This window comes from Ooceraea biroi, chromosome 5, assembly GCF_003672135.1.
Source record: "Ooceraea biroi isolate clonal line C1 chromosome 5, Obir_v5.4, whole genome shotgun sequence".
Taxonomy (NCBI): domain Eukaryota; kingdom Metazoa; phylum Arthropoda; class Insecta; order Hymenoptera; family Formicidae; genus Ooceraea; species Ooceraea biroi.
The window spans coordinates 15506104-15529000 of record NC_039510.1 but is presented as its reverse complement, the minus strand read 5'-3'; the positions used below and the strand labels follow the sequence as shown (position 1 = coordinate 15529000).

The following is a 22897-nucleotide window of genomic DNA, read 5'->3' as shown; positions in this document are numbered from 1 at the left end:
AAAAAGGACGCTTTAAAGGGAATCTAGCTACTACATGTTACGTTGGTTTAACAAAGCTCTCTAAAACTAAACTTTAAAGTGATACAAGCATACGTATCATGTGTAAAAATCTTTTTTAATGTAGAGTAATATTTATCGGTTACAGAATATTTGCAATTATGCAAATAAAAAATTTAAAAATCATATTATTTAATAATAAGAACTACAAATCTTTTACAATCAAAATCTGCTAATTTGGTTTCTATTATTTATGATTTAAAAGAAGCATTGCAGTCTTTGAGATTGCCTGTATACTTATGTGCAACGCTATTTACGAACGGTAGGCGACTCGCCCTTAAAATCTCGCTTTTTAAGACCCATTCTCAGCTCTATGACATCATTATACTTGTACAACATCGTTAACAGCAAATTGGATGGCCGTAAAAAAGCAATGATGTAGGGTGATTAGGTAAAGGGCTAAATATAATGAGATGCTATTACACGTGTTACTCCACGTACTGTACTAGTACGATGTACTAGTAGTTGATTATCTTTTCATTTTATTAAAAATGATATGATTTTCAGTTATCTGCAATAAATAATTCTTTGTGTATCATTTAAAGGTGAGCATTCAAAAAAGGAATTTGCTTTTGCTAGTGAAAGTTGTACTTTTGCTTATCATTTTAGCTATTCGATACTGGATAGTATTGCAAGTTAGTAGTGCTTCGCTTGATATTGCTTGTGCTGTCCTATTTTACAGAGTTATATTTTGATTTTCGTTTTGTATCGTTCCATTACTGTCTTTCTTGAATGAAACTGTAGTTCTAGCACGCGTATTGCGTATATTGCGCTCGTACAGATAAATCTGCGGAATTTTATTTTGAGATTGAGAAATGTAAAAGATCGCAGTATGCGATGTTTCATTAGAACATTGCTTTGTGGTGACAATTATGGTGAATATTGAATTTGTTCTCGTGCACTGTCAACGACATTTGCGCGACGCATACAGAACGATTATTTTCCCAAATAATAATTGAAATGTGAATCGATCTTGTCTTCTTCTTACGTTACCAAGTTGAACAATAGATTACATAAAGGACACATTAAATATTTCTTATCTGCCCACAGATACACGTAAGTTATTTTAATCAAGTCGGATTTAATAAATTAGTTCTTACCGCAAGCATATTCTTAGGATTGCTTGCATAGCTGACCTAAAGGTCAGACTTTGTAATATTTTTCAGCGTTATCATTAACGTATCCGCAACGTGCAAACGCGGCGTACAATAACGATCGCGCTAACGAATCAAATATGCATCGTACGTAATGCACGCCATTTCGGGCAGTATATTTAAACCTTTAACTAGAGCGACATGGTTCATATAATCGCGTTTCAGTGCGAAATATTTAAAGCTTTTCCCGGGACCATCTTGCTGCAGACGTTACGTTATTATTATGCTACATAATAATAAACTTCATGTTATAAATCACATCAAACATTGTTTTATTCGAGAAGTTATTCGAGAAGTCTACTATCATTGATGCGTTAAAGTGCAGGCATCCTTTAAAGGCATCCTTGGAGATGAATGCGTATTTTCTGGAGATTCTCTGAGGTACATACGTGCGGGAATGTTAGAAATGTGGAGCTTGCACTAGGGTTTTGAGTGAGATTGCGTGTTGTTTTTTTTGTGGATTCGACATGGACAAGAAAATAAATTGAATTCTCGCGATACCAAACAATCCCTTTTCAAGAAGCAGAAGCTTTTTTGTAATTTCTTAAGTTTTTCTTTTTTTTTCATAGAAACGTTACGAGCTTTATTTAGTAGAAACACTCACAGATGTACTTTTTGCAATAATGAGATACGATTGCAGGATCCTTTTTCAAGGATTAGTATGCAATTTTTGTTTGACGATATCGCTAAACAAATTTATATTTTTACGGATAAGCTCTGACGAATTGTCGTAATATTTTTAATACGCAATACTTGTTTCAATAATTGAGCTGTATTCATCTATTAAATATACAGAAACAGAAAAATAACGGCTTTAAATTCAGGATAACGACAAATACTTCTAATTTAATTTATCACGATATAAATAAAATCTTCAATTTCATTTCGATTTATTTTGTAGCATTACTTATGATATGACAGTGTTGGCAAAGCTGCTGGTTCAGGACAGGAAGTTTATAAGCCCAATTTATTTTAATGCTTACGTTGTACAAGCAAACATGATAACATGCGATACAGGAAGGGAAACTAAGTAATGTAGCAAATGCATTTCTCAGGCTAAGGTTCGTTGCACGCAGCTGGTGCTGCACAATTTTCATCGCTATATAGGGATGATATATTTGTTGTACTCGTGCACTCGCACAATTGTATTTCTAAAAAATGCTATTTATATCTCAATAAATTTTGTTTTATATATTTAAAATGATATTCCATGAATAACGAGAACCTGAATGTCTCATAACTATCAATATTGATATCTAATGCGTTCTTTTTTATGCTCGCTTTCATTTGGAGTTTAGAAAGATTTCGTTAGTCTGAGAATTTTCTTCCACGGCGCTTTTTTAAAATAATCAGCTTTCACGAACCCATTTCTCTCACGGGAACAGCGGGAGCAGGTATATCCCGGGGTTCTTTAAATTCAACATTGCGGCGCGTGTTCGCCACAAAATCGTGTCTCTTCTCTTAAATCGCATCGTGTACTTAGCTGTAACTTTCCTCGCGGTGCGCAGCATACATTTCTTGCCTCTCTCGCTGTTTTTGCCAGGGAAAGTACACGCGAGAACGGATCTCGTAGGGACGACCGAGCTTACGTCGGTTGTGCAATCGCGCCGGCAGCTTTTTGCCGACTCAAGGATGCAGAAAAATCTATGAGAAATTCCTTCGCCTCTGCGGCATAACGATGAAGACATCACGGCCGATATTTTCTTCCGTTTATTTCTCGACAATACCGGCACTTTACGGACATTTATAAGACGATTTCTTACGAAGCTCTGGATCTGTACATCTGCATTTGTCAACTGCAGTAACGAGTAGAAAAAAGGATAAAATATACAAGTTAACTTTTTTCGCGAAGCATATTTATTTCTAAACACTCTTCTGAACGTTTTCGGTCAACTCTCGTCGCAATATCTGTGTTCATTATCGATTATCCAAATCAATGCAGGTGATCGATGACAAGATGTAAGCGCAGAGAGAAAATACGTGTGCAAAACTAGAATTTCAGAAACAAACTGATCGCTCGTTGTTTTGTCAGTTCCAAATTTGAATGTTGATTTGGTAATGCAAACGAGAATGGCTTCAATCGAAGCTGCTTTTTACGTCTAACCGGCCATTATGAGCTATTTGCTGCGCCAAAGAATTCTGACACGATCGATACCGTGACGACCGAGCACTCGTTCGGTTCGGCGATTGCAAAGTTGCGGATATTTACGCTACGTGCGTGGCATTTTGCGCATTTCATAGATGCGATGCGGTATTTTACTCGTTGACTGTCATCTCAGATCGTATCTGCCGTAATTGCTAAGAGTTTCTGTTTTTCCGTGCACGAGCAAATTGGCGAATCGTAAGAATTTGTCGAAGAGACCACGCGTACGTACAATGACAAGTATTATACCGTCGCATTTTCTCGCAATGCGAATTCACGCACGACGTAATGTAGATCCCTCCGCTTTGCAGTCGCGCGATAGCATGAATAGCTGGTGCAGAAAATTGAATGGTCGCTTTGGAAGAACGATGCCCCTTTTTTAGCGAGCGCGTTATGGCTGGACAGTACGTTGCTGTGAATGCAAGATTCCATCATATTGACATAGAAGCAATTTAAAGCTGCCGCTCGACGATTTTTAATTGAACGTGAATGAATGAAAAAATTTTACATGTGTGCAATATGTGACATTTAATCGATCAAAATTTCGCTGTATTGTCAAATAAATAGTTGCTCCCCGGTCTACTCTGATTGACTGCAAGCAATAATAATTGTCGCCTTTTATGTAAAGTTATTTTATTCCATTAAAAAACAGTACTTTTTATTGAATTATATTGAGTTAGTTATCAATTAATGCATTCGATATTGATGAAATGTTTCTTTTTGCTATTCTCTCTGTTTGGAAATGAATCTGATAAAGATAAATACCTCCAGTATTTATTTCTACAAAATTTAACTCTCGAGTACGTGTCGCGGTCCCTGGAATCATAATATCAGAATAACATCGCTTCTTTTTTCTCACGTAATGCAACTCCAGATTCTATCTCCACGTTCCATACTCCGTTTCCCTCCGTTTAAAACATTTCCGCGTGCGATCCGCTTTTTTATTTCGACGGTAATCCGAGATGCTCACGACGAACTCCCATATCTTTTCTTCCCTCTGTATTTTATTCGCCAGCACGTAAAACGATCCCTCTACCGATACCAGCACGTGGCAGAAATAAGCGGCACTGCGCCCGTCCTGACAGCGTAAAACATCCGCGTGTGTTCCTGATGAAATTCAGAGATTTCCGCGGAGCTCGCCCGCTCGTTCGACCGAGCTTTCGCTGCTTCGCTGGACGACATAATACGGTAACACTTATGACCGTATATACCGTAACGTGACCAGCACAACGACTATTGATTCTTGGTTTCTCTCAAAAGCGAACGTGCGACGTGTACCGTCCGCGTGTGTGCTCGCGCGCGTTCACGAGGGATGAAAAGCTGCGCTTTTGTTTCATTCGTCCCTTGTTGCGGCAACAGCGACACGATTCCACCCCCGGGCGGTCTCCCTCCGCACCTGCGGCCCGAACAAGCTCACCTCTTCACTCTCATTTAGGGCCCATCGGTAAAGCGTTAATCGATATTAATTGCATCGAAGTACGATGATTCGGCTCCTGTCATCCGGATCCGGATTTTTCGGTAGTGTTGACGCGTATTGGCGCGTATCGGTAGCACGTTTGTTTGTTCCGCGCAGTGGATATCGATAATCGATTTTTGATGGAGCCGCGTATTTGCATGAGAAACGATCTATATTGCACCGGACAATCCAACTTTCCGTGCAATGTAACGAAGCGCGACGCGTAGCATTGCGGGCTTTTGAATAGGAGCGATGTCGTTTCTGCGCGGCATGACGCAACGCGATGAATAATGCGAGTTGTTTATCTGGAGAATGATATAAATATCTGAGAATTTTTCTCTAGGATCTCGCTACGTATCTACATCGCTATCTAGATGACTTTCAAGCACACCATTTTCAGAATAGCTAGTGTGACAGAATACGCGATGGCAATTATACAAGTATTATGATTGTGAGAATTCATATCGACGAATTTGTGCAACTTTCCACGACATTTTCAATATTTCATTACAATGATTCAACCTGTATGGCGTATTAATCTATAGGTTCATTATATCTTGTTTGCAAGATCCGCGATATTACCACAATGATTTACGATACGTCTTAATCTTCGTTAGAGCAGGAAATTGCGGTAAATTTCTCGCCAGTTGGCGCAAATCTATGTGAGAAGCACGAGTTCTTCAATTATTATATTCTCCAATTATTATTTGTCGATGATTGTTTGTATCTGTGCAACTTTTAGTAATAATACTATTTCAATAGTCAATCCAATAACAAATTTCCGAAATCTAGTTCGTTCTTAATCCAAACAATTTAGAGCAATTTATTAAGTAATACTCTGAAGCATTCCGCAACGATAAGCCTTGGAACGTCCAAGGCAACAAAATAAAAACGTTTCTCGTAATTCGCCACAATCCTCGCCACGAATTTGAGGTGATCCTCAAAAACGACTTCGCGCCCTCGTAACCGACGTGCAGGCGGCTACGCGTGGCGGTTAAAACGTCGATATCGCGCGTGTATTGCGGTAGAACCGTCCCATCCACCTCGGTAGAGAAACGGTTAACATTAGCGGACACCGTCACACTCTGTCGCCGGTGGTGGACAGTAGCGGAAGGTGGCGGAAGTCGGAGGAGAACGCAGGACACCAGTAGGGAGAAGCATCCCAAAGAGAAGTAGAAGAGATACGCAACCCTACGGGTGCGAACGATATAGAGACGGAAGCGGCATACAGTCCTCACCGGAGAGGGAGGGGAAAGAGAGGAAAGCGGGAGGTGGAAAAGCTTTCGCGAGCTCAGGGAAACCGGCGGGAAGGGTAGTAGGAGAAGGTGGGAAAGCAGGAGGGGGCACTGCGAGGGCCGCGAGGAGCCTTGTGGCTGTGGAGGTGGCGGGAGGTGATGGTGGCGGCAGTGGAGGCGGCTCGTTCAGCACGCAGGATCAGTCTCGGGGAGAGAGACCTCGCTCTAGCTAGTACCTCCGCCGCACTCGCCGTACGCGCCAGGAAAACGCGTCGCTCTCTCGCCGTCCGAAGCCGAGCCGCGCAGAACGCGCAATCCGCCGCGACCGGTACAGAGAGGTTCCGGTGGAGAGAGATAGAGAGAGACAACGGGAGACGCGCACTCTTTGCGTCGCTAGACGAGAAGTCGAGTCACTTCCGTCGATCCGTCCAGTTCCTCGCACCCTCCCGCCCCCCCCCCCTCCCATCCCCCATACTGACGTCTTCCTTCCCAGGTAGAAGGGCATCATCGCGCCACGCATCCCGCGCGAAACCGTCCTTCCGGCATCCCTATCTTTTCTCTTTTTTTTCACTCCAACACTTCTTCACTCCGTCGACGACGAGTCGACATCCACGCGTCGTGCTGATCGCGTCAGTTGTTCAGTTATACGGTTGATCAAAAGCTGTTTGTGAGGCGGGGTAAAAGAAGAGAGATAAGAAGTGAGAAGACCGCGTGCGTTCCGTCTTTTCCGATCGAGCACGCACCCTTCTCGGTGGTGATCGTTGATCTCGGTGGCAGAAAAGCGGGCATCACGTGTAAGGATCATTTCATATTGTTATTCGCACTATCATACGTGGCGGTCTCGGTAAAAAAAAGTGTAAAAAAAGAGATGAAAGAGGCATGTGAGGAGTTGTGAAGCGTTACAGCAAAGATTGAAGAAAGAGAGAAAAAGAGAGGAGATCGCTTGGAAATCGCGCTGACGTTTAAGTCGCGACACAGTATCCTCTGGAGAAGCAACCCTTCTTTTTGCGAGGGCGCGAGTGTAAGACTAATTAGCGAGGGATACTAGCATAGCGACCTAGTGAAGGGAGGGAGGTCGGAGGGAAGGCTCCACTCCCCCTCTTCCTCCCGGGCACGGTACCGGCATAACCGGGTTGAAGAGCCGAAGACAAGGGAAGATCTTGTGTGGGTGTTCCGCTCCAATGTGTGCATTCGCTGGAGTTCCAGGGTGTGTACAGGCAAGAGCGAGCTGGGAAAAGGGCGGAAAATCTCTCGATTCGCCAACCCTCTGCTTCCCTTTCTCGTCGGTAGTCTCTCGGAATATGCGAGTAGCTGTCGAGCCGGCAAACGTCGGGTATACCGACGAGGCCAGGTCGCCGTCCAAACGTTCCAGGACTGACGTCTATCTTGGATGTAGCAAGGCAGGAATGCGACGTCTTGGTCCTTTCGTTGTATACCGACATGTCCGAGAGTCACCTCGTGCATTTTGCAGGCAAAGCAGATGAGAGATACATAGCTGGATGGGAATTAGGGTCACTCGATCAGATTTGACTTCCCGTTCACGTCGGACCGCTAAGCTCTTTTAGGAGATTGCTTGTAGTTTCAGTTGTAGTTCGACGAGAATTTCGTTGAGATAAATTGCACGGGAAAGACGAATGGGAATATGATTAATGCGATACAATAAGACTAAAAAATACTTACTGATTTATTTATGTGAAGTCCTGCTCATTTTCTTGCTTCTAATTGAATTTAATATTACTTAATATTATTCTTCAATTGCAATTGCTACTTGCGTCACGGTTTACGAATTTTGCAATCAAATTTTCAATTTTATTTGCACACTTGGCTTTAGAAGAAGATAATTTTATGATGGAAGAAATCGTAAAAATCTGAAATGTTTGCATCGCTCTTGATCGAACTGATCATCATCAAGTAAAATTTGATCGAATAATAAAAATAATCCAAACGGAATCCCCAAGTAAGGTACCATTGCCAAGTCTCGGTTTGCAACTCAAGATCTTTGAGACTATCAATGCTGAGAAGCGATTAAGCTCCAAATTAACTTTGCGCAACAAGAAAATCGAATCAAAATTACTCAAGCATGGGAATTCAGGGAACCCAGCGGCTCGTACGAAAACTTAGCGGAAACTCCTAGCGAGACTTGACGGATTGATTTATTGTGGCGTATCTATTTGTACTGCGGTGACGCGAGATTACATCAATAAGCAATTTGTCTCGACCTATTTTTACACACGACCGTGTACGTGAGATGACGTTGATTCGTGTAAATACGGAGAGAGAAACCATACGAAATCGCGTGGAATACTATGTTGCTCACCCGTTGCTACGTAAATAAGCAACACCACCGTGTACCCCTCGCTTACCTCTTGATTTACGTCAAACATTGAAAAGCAGCGGATCACGGTCGATCGGATGTGGGGCCTGTTGCTCCGAGCGGCTTGAAATTTTAAACACTGCTCTAGAATAAATTCGACCGGCCACCCATCGCGTACAGAGATCCGTCGATCCGGGGATTTTAAGCCCCCGCTTAAACTTTAATCGACATGACCCGGCAATGCAATCGAACGAACGAACGAACGGGCGGACGGACGGACGGACGGACGGACGGACGGACGGATGGACGGAGGGTAATGGGTTAAACGCGGCCGAGTACCCTCTCATTTCTCTCTTTCTCGCCGCAGCTGCGGCCCTTTATCGGCCACCACCGAGACGCCTCGATCGATAGCTTGCGAATATGCAATACGCTCGTGCCGGACGCTCACTTGTGCCGTAAAATTATTATACATGCGTTGTGATGTATCCGCAGGACGGGGGCGCGATAATATGCACTCGCGAATTGCGCGCGAGGGTGCGCGTACCAGGAGGGAACCAGCCCGGCTGCAGCAGTGACTTGCGAGCTTCGCGAGCGTATATATACGCGCAGCTCACGCAGCGTGCGTTCCATGTGTCGTGAAAGGGCTCGTGCCAACGGCGGCGATCTCGCGGGCACAGTTTTTCGGACGAACGACGGCTTCTCGTGAGTAACCGGCTGCTGACCCAGTTGTTCGGGGCAATTTCCTTCTCGATCGTCGTCCAAGCTCGTCGCCTTCCTGCTCGGTCAGATCCCTGCTGGATGCGCAGAGGACGTCGAGGAGACCGAGTCTGAGGAAGAAGTGCACGAGGACGCGAACCGTTTCCTCCGAGTAAAGCTACTGTTCTTTTCGGGTACCACGAGAATCCTAGTGCGACGGAGACATCGGGAGATCCTCTGGTGTCGTGGAACACGCTGCTACGTGAATAGTAAAGTGGTAAGCTACTTTTCCGTGCAGTTCATTAGCGTTCATTAATTCGCAGATCTTGTCTGGAAGCAGTGGCGTAAAGTTTCTCCGCTGTTTCTCTTATCTTTCCTTCACTTGCCGTTCTTGCACTGTTCTATGCTTCGCTAGGTAGCCTATTATGTCAGAGATAATTGCTGAACTTTAAGTGGAACTTGAAAGCCGTATAATTTCGAGAGGATTTTTATCCCGACGATGAAAATAGGCAGAAATTTAAAAAATCACTCGTTTGTGTATCTGCGATGATAACGATGTGACGATTGATCAAAAATAGACTTTTCCATGTCTAAAGCATCGAGAATTGCATTCTTCGATAAGCTGCTAGTATTCTTGCTCCTCTTGTATCGTGCTTTAATATTATTGTGTAACCGAGCAAATTGACAGCTGTGTATCTTCTGTGATTTTTCTGATTTCGATATGAAATAGTGCTACTCAGAGCGCTGACGTGTCATGAAAATGTTCATTTATTTTATTTAATGTTTTAATGCTAATATGTCAAAGGAATGGATTATCAAATAGTGAACAATTTAGACCGACAATGTGTTTAAAGTTTTCATAAGAAAGATGGTGCAGTTTTTACAATTTGCGTGCAATTTAAGTACATGCAATTTTAACAATTAAAAATCTCTGATACTATTTGATAGCACCATTTTCAATTTCAAGTCTTGGTTCACAAATATGAATTAAATGTGTGAATGCTAATAATATCCATGAGAGTTAAGAAGAGAGGTAAAAGGCTCGCGATCAAGAAAAGATAAAATTTGGAGGAAATCGTAAAAAAACATGAAAATATGATATGATTTTTAAAACATCGTTTATCAGAGAAACACGCGGATTTGCATGTTCAAGAATAATATTCTGGAAGAGTAAATTAGGGAACACGTCGAATTACCTTGAGCATTTGTGTCACGAAAAGTTCAGTTATTGTTCGCATCTTACGCGCCACTGTATCGTTATGACAAAACATCCTTTATACACGTTCAATTAGAAAATTAAGAGTTTTACAACAGCTCCAAGATTAAGATTTTACAATATTAATCCGTGATCGTTATTTTACGACGATCAAAATGAATAATAAAATAACAGTTATATTTCGTCGTATGGAAATTCTGTTTGAATAATTTAGAAAGATATGTATGTAGTTAAAATATGAATTTTAATTGTCTCTTCTCGTCAAAATTAATAGAATGTTAATTCTACATTATCCGTTATCCATATCAGCTAATTATTCATATAAATGAGTACATTTCATCAGGAAAATATAAAATAGTAATAAAATTACGTATACTTTTGCATTATGCGTCTGAGATTATATCTCAGACTTATCTTGTTTGCACGTTTATGCAAGAATATGAACATTTTTATCTTACATTCTTAAGACTACTCCAGTAAAATATGCAAATTGAAACGTTAAGCAGAATTACTTCAAGACGCATGAAAATTTCCTATCTGAAACGTCTCGAAATAACATTCTGCAGCTGCAAGAAAGGATTGCTATAATAGCAAATTTGATAAATTAAATAAATATAAATAACAATACATATTATGGTAATTATCATGATGTTACTATATTATTATTATATTTAACATTAAAATACGAATGATGTTTGCAAGAGTGTTCGACAGTAAATAACGATCAATTATTTATTGTTATCGATTGCTGTCTTCCATTCAGTCTTAATTTGAATGACGCAACTGGCGCTCTTGATTCTTATAAAGTGGTTTTTGCACGATAGTGCGTTTCATGACTTGACGTCTGAACGATTTAACACTCATCTCGTTGCGCATTAACAATGTTACCCGTCGTTCAATTTCCCGTCGTTTTATCCAACCGCGACGTAGCCATGAGGCTGAAGTGTCTGCATAATTCATGGTCGATCTCATGGCGGTAACTTCTCGTCCATCATCTTCGGCTCGTCGGCCGTTTTCATGTTTATCACAGCACACTTGCGACGCAAAGCGTGCTTGAGGTAACGTTGACGGCAATTATTTTCCCGTTCTTTTAACGATATGTGAAAGATGAAAGGAATCGATTTTGCGTAATTAGACAACTGAAAATTAGAATGATTTACGATAGCGTGATTTTTGCTTTTTCGATACGCTGGCAGACTATCCAGAACAAGAATAAAAAGAATCATAGAATGCGCGAGCGCACATACGATATTTTTTGTTCGCGCAGATGTCGAAGTTTTTCTTTTTAACTTGAAGTTTTCGCCGCGCTAGAGCGTAAATCCGAGAGAAGTAGCCACTGAAGCTGTTCTATTCGCGATGCGTTTGATATGAAAAGGATAAACGCGCGTTTATCGATTTTTTAGATGTTTTAAGTGCGGAGAAGCTGCGTTAAAATCCAGCGTATACGCTGGAAAGTAGCACAAGGCCGTGCAACAATAAATCCAGCCGTAGTTCATCTTTTATCAAAGTTTTTTTGCCTTTTGTGGGTTCCGTTTTGGAATCCAACATTAATCAAATCTCGGGTTTTCTTTCATATTTCCTTTCATCGAGCTCCATTATTTCCCTTATATACTACTTGGCTTAAGCGATAATTGCTAAGATTTCTTTTTATACTTCGTTGCTTACGTCGTTTGAAAAATATTAGTACTTGTGATTAAACATGATGATATCAATTTTTAAATAGATTTATATAAATATTTATATAAATATAAAGTTTCAAATGTATTTTAGAAATACAAGAGAACTTTTGTCATATCTTTGGCAATATCGGATATACTCGCCCGTTACACATTCTTGCGAATGTCGAATACGATATTGCCTCCGGACGTATCTAAAAATATACTTCATATTACATTCCGGTTGGTATCCTGTTGTCGCTCGCAGCTCGCGAATCATATTTTCAGGCACATTTCGTAAAGCATTAAATTGCTGACAAATCCGAGTGTGTGCAATGAGCTCTCGGATACTCGTAGCTCGGATCTAGATGCGCATCACTATGACATGTAGAGAGATAACTACACAGAAAACGCAAAGTGCCTGTTCTCGTTCAACCGACGCGCTGGATCGAAGGCAATTTGAATAATTTCCTTCGTGCTGGCTCACCGGTAACTTCTTAAAAAGACTTTCGATAGACCTATAAATCGTTCCAACGGTCGTTACGTTAAGTACTCGATCGGTGCGCGGAATCCTCTTTTATACTTTAAACGATTTTTATCGCTTTGTCGCACGTTTCGGCTTTCAACTTTTTAAATACGGAAATTACTGAACAATTTTCTACATTTAACTTCATTATTTAGCTATTACACTATACGCGACCGTAATCTTGGCGTTATTTAGATAACTAAGATGAAGTTTTACAAAATACCACTTTCGCCAAGTGACATGTATTTTCCTTGAATAATAGGAATGTTATTACTGACCATGACAATAATGCCGTTTCATGATAATAGAAATAGCCTTCAACGATTAATACGCAAACGAAACTAGACGTAGTTATGAAATAGTCTTTTATTTGTCGGTTGGAAAACCTAGATTATACCTTATTTACTTCAACATGCACAGATACGCCCGAATATTTTGTTCCAACACAAGCTCCTCTTTGCGATTGCACATCGATATAATCGCGTGAGACAAAAATTGTAAATCAGGATGCTTGATGATCACATAGCCGGTCTAATAACAGAATGAACGTGGAATTTAGCGCAGCCTTGGCTCACCAATCCGACTCCTATCGTATCTAGATGGATCTTGACTTGTATTGAACTATGGCAGTCACCCTTGACATTCCAGCACGCGCTACTCGTTTCTAACTGGATCGTCATTACTGGTTGTGATTGGGTGTATAATATGAGTCAATGATTTTGAATAATTCATAGTATCGAATGCGAGGAGTAATGAGTATTATCAAAGTCTTACGCACGGTGCTGATTACGTAAACGCGACACGTAAGAACGCTCGAACGGTGCAAGTCTGTATTTGAGCGCACGATAAATACGCGGAATCACAAGCACGATATTTTTAGTATGGCATTTTAGTCGCGCATAGTATCATGCAATTTATAGCTGCACGTTATTGTCACGGTCTGAAGAAATTTACAGAAAGGATAGAAAAAGGTATTATCCTTACTTTAGCATAATACGATCAACATTACATATTCTAAATAATATTCTAAAACCAATACAAATAATTGAAGTAAGTGTGTCAAAAGAATTAATAAAATAACAGATTTTTCATTACATTCATCATTTCAGAAGAAAGAAGAATGACGCGAATGAAAGAAAGAACTGGAATGAGACACCGAGTTCTTTTAAAGGGCCAGTCTCTGCTTGTTATCGATCAATTTACGAGCAGATTTTTATCCAACCGATAGGCGAACGTAAAAAGAAACAATTCGATTCGCCTTTTTCGAGGCGAGCCATTTCGTAGGATCGATACTAGAACATCTAGCACGACAGCAGGATTTAGTGCGGCCTTGAGCTACTGATCCTAGCCCTATTGTACGTGGATCTTTCCTTTCGATTTACTTGGCCGCTATATACCTGCGATCGTTCGCCGTATTGAGCCTGCTCAATCGTGTTTGCTGCAATTGTGATATCAACGCGTTACGACACGCAACCTTTGTATTTCGATCGGATAATGACGATCGATTAATCATAACGCCTGTCTCAAGCGTCAACCGTCATAATCCTCCAAAGTTTGTCTACTTGAAGCACGTATTCTCGCGTACACCAAGATCAGAAATGGAGATTGCAATTGTTCGCATATCAACAGCACATGTGATCCATAAATCCTTACGTTATTAAAATTATCTAAAAATATATCAAGAGAGAGAGAGAGAGAGAGAGAGACAGAGAGAGAAGCATAGAAAAATTACATTTGTCGTAAGGATAATTTATTATCCTTGCACACATGACTATCATTTGTGACATAGCGTATATGGTCGAAAATTCGAAACGCGAATGGAAGTATCACAGAAGATTCATGTGAGACAGAATGATTAATAACCGTACAGGATCCGACATCGCAAATAAAATATCCACCTGGGATCTCTCGTCGGGGCAGTAAATCCCACTAGGCGACGTCTCTAGAATCCACCTGACGACGATGCGAGGCGTACAGCGAAATATATAAAACTGATAGTTAAAGGCGACGTAATGGACGTCGACGTGCACGGTCGTAAACAATTTTCTTCAGCGAGCTGCCGCGATCATCGCCTCCAAGTCGTCGCAAGTCAGACTTTATGATCCGCTCCGAGCTCGTTACATCGAAAAGTCGGATAAACCAACGAAAGCGGATGCATCGAAAAAAAAGAAGAGAGAGAAGGAGAAGGAGAGAGGAAAAGAAAGAGCAGATTTAACACGGCCGTTTGGTACTCTCGATCGACTTGAAATTATTCGCTGAGTCGGAAGAATCGGGAATGAGATCGATGAATGTCTCCGTTGAGACGAGGATGCAGCGGGACCGGGCTCCCAACTAGGTCGTAATCGCGTCGTGACAACTTCGAGGGATGATTGCAACGAACGATCGCGGCTTATTTTTTATCCTGTCATCCCCGAAATCAAGTGCGGCAAACCGCATGGCGTACATGAATGTGATCGCAGTATGATTTTCATCTCGTGCATTATCATTGTCATCGGATTACCGTCTTCGGTTTCGCGCTTCGATCGTGTCGGATCGTGTATCGATGCTGATGGCGTAAATTGAATACTAAACGTATTTGCCGTTCGTGTATGTCCATTGTGCAACCGTGTGTCTATTACTGGAATTAATGGACGCGAGCGATGACTTCAATTACGGCATCCAACTCGGCGTCCAACTGGATCGCACGCGATTCAGTACACACTTACTTCGTTAAAGTGCAGTCACGGAATGTTGGACTTTGCAAGATGAACAATTGCGGTGGGCTTAGTTGAGAAGTAGACGGTAGAGCTGGCAATTAGTTGAGATTGCAACCATGCTCCCTTGTGCCAAGAAATAAAAGATAATTGAGATTAAAAGAAGTACGCGCTGAAATTTTGAGGAATATTTCCAAAGGTTTTTTCACATCGTGCCTTACGCTTAAGTATTGTTTGACGTGTATAATTTTATTTTTATAATTATTGATATAAGTATGCAGCGAAAAAGTACTTGCGTTTTATTTTATTTTGCATACAGCGTATCAGAATAATATTTGCATTTCTAAATATCTATATTAAACTATCTTTGAATTATTTAATCACTGCGTGGTTTAAATGGTGAATTATTTAATCACTGGTGTTGTTTAAGAGATTTGAGATGTACTAAATTAATATTGAAAAATTTTACAACTGTACTTTCATAATTATATTTTTCTTTTTTATTTAGAGTTAGGGAAAGATCGATCGTTTTGAGAAACAATTATGTTTCCGTGACATAACTTAAAAATACTCGTATTTATGTTTATGACAGTAATACCGGTGGCTTGTATATTTTCTTTTCCGGAATACGCGCGCGTATCTGGAAAATCTTTTCATAATTCGATGAAATAGTATATCCTCTAAAATTAGGCAAGGCAAAGCCACTCGAAATCGCGAAAATAAGCGAAGATATAAGTAGGAATACGGCACTTCACACTCATACGTGAACAATAAAATTTCGTAGATGTCTCGATCTAATAATAAGTGCTGGTCCTTGACGTCTACCTTTCTTGACATTTGATGGTGACGGGTTATTTCTTGACGTTGTAAAGCATCATGCTCTTGTAGAGGGTGAAATCCAATTTCTGACCAAGTAATAGTCTACATTTGAATAACACATATTCATCCTTCTTCTCAAAGTTCATTTATCCTCTCCATCCTTCTAATAATATCTTTTTTATTTCCTAAAAAATAGATCCAGTAAAATAAATCTACTCATTCAAGGACCGGTACTTTTTTTTCATGGAACCACACAAGTCTGTGTACTTTAATTTAATTAAAAGCATGGAAATATAAAAATATTTATATTAAATCTATTTTCAATACATAATTATATAGAGAAGTGTGATAAAATTTTAAATATCCAAAAATGATTATATAGAGATTCTTTATTGTCTATATTTTCTATATTCGTTTTTTATTACTCGTTCTTGGCTCGGTTTCAATTTCATGCTACGCTTGCGAATTTCTGTAATACTGCACGTATTGGCAATGGACAGACCTAAATATCTATTTCCATGAATTCTCTGAATTATTCACGAAACTGATATGGAAACGGATATCTCCATTATATCGCTACATTAAGTTAGGAAATTGCTGACAAATAGAAAGTAATATGTAATAATAACGTAGAAATAATATATTTTTATCATTATCGGCGCAAGATACTGACACAGAAAAAATATTGATATTTATTTTATTAGTCGGTTTATCCGAACAGTTTCCGCGTGTAATTTTCGTGACCTATTTGGCGATGCTTGCTAGACGGAACTAGCGGGTGGTCTTTTGTGGAGATTAAGGGGTGCTCCAAAAATGGGTGGGAAAGCTTTGTTCGCTTTATACAACGCGAAAGCTCTGTAGCAGATGGAACATGCTTACCAGACAATGAATGCGAAATTTACGACGTGCGAGTATTACCACGTTTCGAGTCTTGTCTCCGATCATTTCACTTCGCATCGAGTAAATCGACACGCAATCAGCTCTCAGCAAAGAATATTCTTTGTGCATTGAAAGGAACACTCGTTACGTACAGTCACGATGCGAATGTCATCGGAAACGGGCATGGGACTCTTACAACAACGCATTACGATTCCAAACGCTCGTGAATTCACGTTTTATGTATCCGTGGGCCAAGCCGTTCGATGAAATTTTAAGCAACCGTAAAATTCACGAAGAGCAGCTATCTACGAGCTATTCCCAAGAGGGAGAAAAAAAGGATGAAAGGGTATTATTAATCTATTCGATGATCAACGGAGGACTAAACATGCCCATGTCAAAAAGCATGTCGAAAGAAATATGCGATGGGAGAACTCGAGTGGTTCCCTTCATCCAGCACTATGCGAACATATCTTGAACGATGGACTTAGAAATGCTGCACAGATGAATTTTTATTGCATTTAAATATTTTGGATGACAAAAATCGGCATGGTTATGATGGGTTATCATGGATAATATATGTAAAATATATATAAAATATCAAATTGATTCGATGTATCATAAATCTGAGAGGAGTGCGTATTACAAAATTTTACAGAACTTTGAAGTTTATTCTTTATTCAGAATGTGTATTATATTTATCTGAACTTTTTTAACCGACTTATCTACGTATTTTCCAGCACTACGTTGCTTTCATCTCAAAAAAGTTCTATGAATTTCATAAATTTCTCAGTCTGTTCTATCGAATCAATTTGAAAGATATCCATCTTTATTCCTCGCATCTTTATAACGCATATAGACACTACGAATACATACGTGGAACGTACGCAATTTATTATGTATTGTGCAACATGTATGCAATTTACTATGTATTCTTTGAAAATATCCATCATCCGTGTAACCTAATCTTCATGATACCGACTCAAGAAAATACCTGTATAGAACTACGTAACGTGCAAAAGATAAAAGTTCGGCGAATTTTCTCTGAGACCTAGTTTCAGTTGATTCTCCTCGTCTTTGAGAGTTATCTCCGTCATTTTCCACCGTTCTGAAAAACGGTCCGCAAACTTGAGGGAACTACGGCGCCAACGCCGTAAAATGTGCTGAAGAAACCTTAACGACGGCTAAACGATTGAATGGTTCCCCCAGGACATAAAAACAAGTTGGCAACAACTCGAAAAATGGAATAAATGCGGTCTACCTTCGATATATGGGTGTATATATGTAAATATATATATATATATATAATATTTAGCGAAAATTTTCATTAGACATTTCTATGTTTTATGTGAAAACATTCACACTTCTCTAATTTTCTTAATGATAGTATTAATCTTAATTTTTTAAGTAATGATTATACACTGCGTAAGATAAGAGCTTCTTGTTCGCTTTACTTTTATTTATGAATATCTAATAATACCGATATCACCGAGTTATAAAATCGATTAACGGAAATACTATCCGGATATCCGGTATTTGGCTTCATAGAAAATCAGGATGTGATCCTCGATGCTGCGGATTTTCAAGGCGAGAATGCCTCAGTCCTCGATGTCGCAGCTTTCAACAGCACGCTGGCTGGATTTTAGTTTGCCACTAGCTTGTGAATCCTTTTCAATCCTGCATATCGCGAATTCATAAGAAATTCCTCTAGATAAGATCGAGTCGATAACTCTTCGTTTTCTCATCAAGTCACCAACGATGAACTTCGTTATCCGTGGAAATTCATCCTGAATGATCGAGTCTCCCAGCGAAATCAGTTAATTATGCGTGCGGGCTCTGTCCATTTCGTTATTTGATTTGCCTATCGCGTGTCCCTAAATAGGTGGGGCACATGATCAACATCATATTCGCACACGAATGGTCGATCGATTTGACGGAGCTTATGCGCGAATACCAGCACTATTTAACGCAGAATACTGTGAACAATTGATATGCTTATTGTTATCCAGAGAAATCTTGTACGTAACTCGCAGATGAAATTCAAATATTTTATCTGAAAAATTAGTTTAAACAAATTATATGTGATATACTTTCAGTAAAAATGATCTTAAACAAGCTTCTTTTCTTCAGTACACTTGTATTTGTACTTCTTCATATTTATTTCGTAATCCATCGAGACCGACCGGACGCGAAATGTTTTATGTATTTTCCCATGAACAATGTACCAAGCGAATCGTACGGCATTGGAGTATCGGAGTACTTTACTAGGATACTGTTTTATCGCATGCAAACGTCGCATCCGACCTTAGAATAGGGAATAGCGACGTGAGGAATGGAAAGTGTGGGGGATGTAGGCAAACACCCACGAACTTGGTATTGTGGTCCTGTTGACACGTTCATCAGGCAGTCGAAGTCGAGGCGATTGAACGGATTGTTGAAAGGATTTCATGGTTCAGATGAAATCGGGATACTCAGTGCTCGATTTTCGAATGTGGAAGCAGTCCGCAAATCCTCTTATTGATCAATTTTGAAGATAAAGCTTTCAAATTTGTGAAAGACTGATGGAAATATTTCAGAAAGATAGAAAATTCTATAACAGAATAGAAGTAGGAAAATTTATATAATATAGATAAATTCGGATATTTAATTATTAAGCATTTCTTATTTTTGCTTTGTGGAAAATTCTTGGCTCGTTCGAAAACTTGAAAAAAATAGACAAAATTGAAATTGAAATTTTTATTGGACATCATGTAAAATTATTGTACCCTTTATGTCACATTGTGGAGGCAAGCGTTGCGGAATGAAAAGCCAAGAACTTTTCGCAAACAAACACGAACAGTTGAAAGTTGAAAACTCTTCCGTCAACTAGAAAGTTGCGCCTTCATATTCTCTAATGTCGCGCTCTGGTCGTGTTCTATAATTCCTTCAGGAGCAAAAATTACGGGAAACTTCAAGAAACGGATTGTCTGTGAATTCTAAATCATGTGATGAAAGTGAATGATGAAAACGACTCTAGAACGAGCAAAATGGCTCTTCTGGATTATTAAAAGAGACATAAAATTTATATTATATAATACAGAAACGTAGAAAAAAAATTATAATATAAAATACAAATATATATTTCTTATTGTTCACTTATTTATCACCGGTTAGGCACAGTTCGATACCAGTTTGATCAGAAAATATATAATGTATAGATATACACAACTACTCAAATAATAAAGAAAATAAAAAATGAGTTATTAAATTCCAATGCACATAAAAATATATGTATTATGTTAATATTTACTTTTCTTAGATTTTATCCACTTGAATGGTACATTAAACGCGAGTTAAGCCAGTAAAATGAGCGTCAAAATGAGCGTCACGTCGTGTTTATTTATTATGTCGACGGAAGCGTTGTTTCGTTCGTGTTCCTAGCAAGAAATTAGTTATGCAGATTAACGCGTAACGGTGTATTTCGAAAGTTCTTATAGTTTCAACGCAGGTTGCATGTATGTACCGCGCAGCATCGGATGCTACGCTCGTACATGCACCAGTATCGCGTTTAAAAGTTTGACCGAACTTCCTGCTCGGTATCTACCCGGTTGAAATCCTTTTACGACGTGTATATGCAGTTTCCTGACATGTTTCAAGGCAGGAAGACATCTCTCGTAAACGTGCATTCACGGAAGGTTTCGTTAATCCTTTATGGCCTGACTGTAACGTTTATTGTTCTGTTGTATACATTCCTCTATGTAATAGCAGAAAAGAACATCAACGTGAATCTGATATCTATTGTGGAAAAACGTTAAAAATTGTACACATTTATACATTTCCGTTTATATTTTGAAATAAAAAATATAAGATTAAAAATATAAGGTTAAAATACGTTTTGCAATCGATTATCATTACGCAAGATATTTCAATTTCATTAATTTGTTACGGCGTATAATTTAGAGAAAAATTATTTCCATTTGTACCGGGGCGAGCTTTTGCGCGAAATTCATGTTCTTTTTGCAGCTACTTTAAATTATAATGTAATGCATGATATATCCGAAACCCATTACATATCTTTTCTAAAAGAGAAATATATTGTTAATAATCATTTTTTACCTCAATTTCCGCTTTACGAGTTTCTATCACGTTATAACAACAAAGTGAATCTTGAAGTAGCGATTTGCTTTTAGTTAGTAAGTAGGTAACACTTTCATAATAACAGGCAGACTTACTTTAAAATCCTTGGAAGTGTATTGTTATGATATAGCTGTCAAGTTCCATTTTACATAAACTACATAATAGTTATCTGCCATATTTCTCCTCGTATATGGACGGTAGATTATTTAAATATTTAGACTTCTCTTTGATTTACTTAATTCAATGCTGCGTATTGTACTTTCTCCGAAGCAAACCCATTAATGCAAACCACACAATTATGAAAATGATATTGCTGAGATCTGTGAGATATTATATATAAAATTTAAATGCATGTGATAGCTCTGTGATACACCTCTTATTAACTCAATTAATTGTTGAGTTGAGCGTCTACCGATCTAGCGGTTACATTAAGAATCATTAATCATCGTCATTTAATTTTAAATACATAATCACATAATGTTCGAGTAAATTGTATGCATTTTATAGGACACACTGGCAAATTAAACGTTAATGAAATAATATATAATTGCCAAGTACTGTGAATCGTAAACTTTACATTTATCAAGCACACAATTCGCGCCGCTCCTTTTTAATTAAGCATTTTCGCATATGGCACGCAACTCAGACATTACGCTATTAATTAAAAGAGCCGCTTGCGCGCTATGATTCACAAGAAGTCGTACATTATAGTCACCGTATTAATTAAATTTTGGCTTTGTATACCAAAGTATTAAGTGTTGACACGCTTCGTTTTATTAATAACACTGCTTTATTAGTTTCCCCTGTATATTCATTGTTGAACCATGTTTTAGTTATGCGAATCAATAAGGTATTAACAGCTATAGTACAATTTAGCTCTTTACATAGCGTACCGATCGATAGCATAAAATAGTAAAATGTTTGATATTACACAACAGATTAATTGTTTAGTAGACGTCGCAATTAGCGTATACGTGTACAAATCATGTTCGGCACGCGAAGTTTCGAAAATAGAAATCTAATTACCCGCGAGCAAATAGAATTCGTTTTTCTGCGAGTAAACGATGTATGCATTTTCTATTTCCTAAAATAGAATCTGTGTCCCATTAGTGATAGTTGGCCATTCAGATTCAACAACTCTAATTGTACTTCTTTAAAAATAAAAATGCAAGTGAACAAGTGCGAACGCCACAAAAATGTGATATCGATACATGAAACCGAGGATGCTTCTTGTATCGCAAATTGTCTGGAATTTCATTACATGTCGTTACAAATATACTCCTCGCTGTCGCAGTAGAAAATCCTATCTGTGATCAGACGCAAGCGGCGTCCGCGTCGACGACACTAAACGCTTTTCATGCGTGCGGTCGGTGCGCGTTCATATCACGGCTTATACATATATTTTTTATGTTTACAGTTTACCGTACTCTGTGTGACAGTTGAAACGTTTTGTACACGTGTCCCGGTTCTCCGGCATACTATCGATCTTGATGTCGCGCGGCTATTGCTGCCCAGTGAAATACCTCGCGCGTGGAAAGTATTCCTAACGCGTTTGAAAAGCAACCCAGTCTGCATTCGTGAATATCGTTTTACAGCGAATGGCACCGGTCATCTGTAAATTTTCACATGCCAATCTTGGAAATACCTTGGACCGTAGTCCCCATTGTGAAATATTCAAAACCTTCTGGATCGTGCAATATAGTAGGTAGAACGTCGCTTTCGTCATCCCCGAGCAAATGTACGATGTGGCAAGAAACTGAATTTTAAAAATGATAATAGATAAAATTGATCTTAAAATAGCGATTGGAACGGAAAGATAAAAAATCCTTAGCGCGTAATTTCCGCATTAGAAATTTTTTATTTATATATATCTTTTCTTAGTGTACGTTATGCGACCTGAATTAATTCCATGACAACAAAACAATGGATATCTTTGATAGC

General features: G+C 39.1%; 2 protein-coding genes across 3 annotated transcripts in view; both read left to right on the top strand.

The window, feature by feature from the left end:
- Positions 1 to 22897, top strand: part of LOC105286458 (neurocalcin homolog) — a 121042-nt gene that overhangs the window by 46557 nt on the left and 51588 nt on the right. The gene's annotated exons all lie outside the window — the stretch shown is intronic.
- The window catches only part of LOC105286457 (neuronal calcium sensor 2), a 101956-nt gene that overhangs the window by 45921 nt on the left and 33138 nt on the right, over positions 1 to 22897 (top strand). The window contains exons 1-2 of one of the 2 annotated variants that reach the window (XM_011351417.3): positions 6245 to 6839; positions 8852 to 9332. The exons of the other annotated variant lie outside the window; for it this stretch is intronic. The gene's annotated coding sequence lies outside the window, so the exon portion shown is untranslated. Of the gene's footprint in view, positions 1 to 6244; positions 6840 to 8851; positions 9333 to 22897 lie in introns of those variants that run through there. 2 annotated transcript variants of the gene reach the window in all.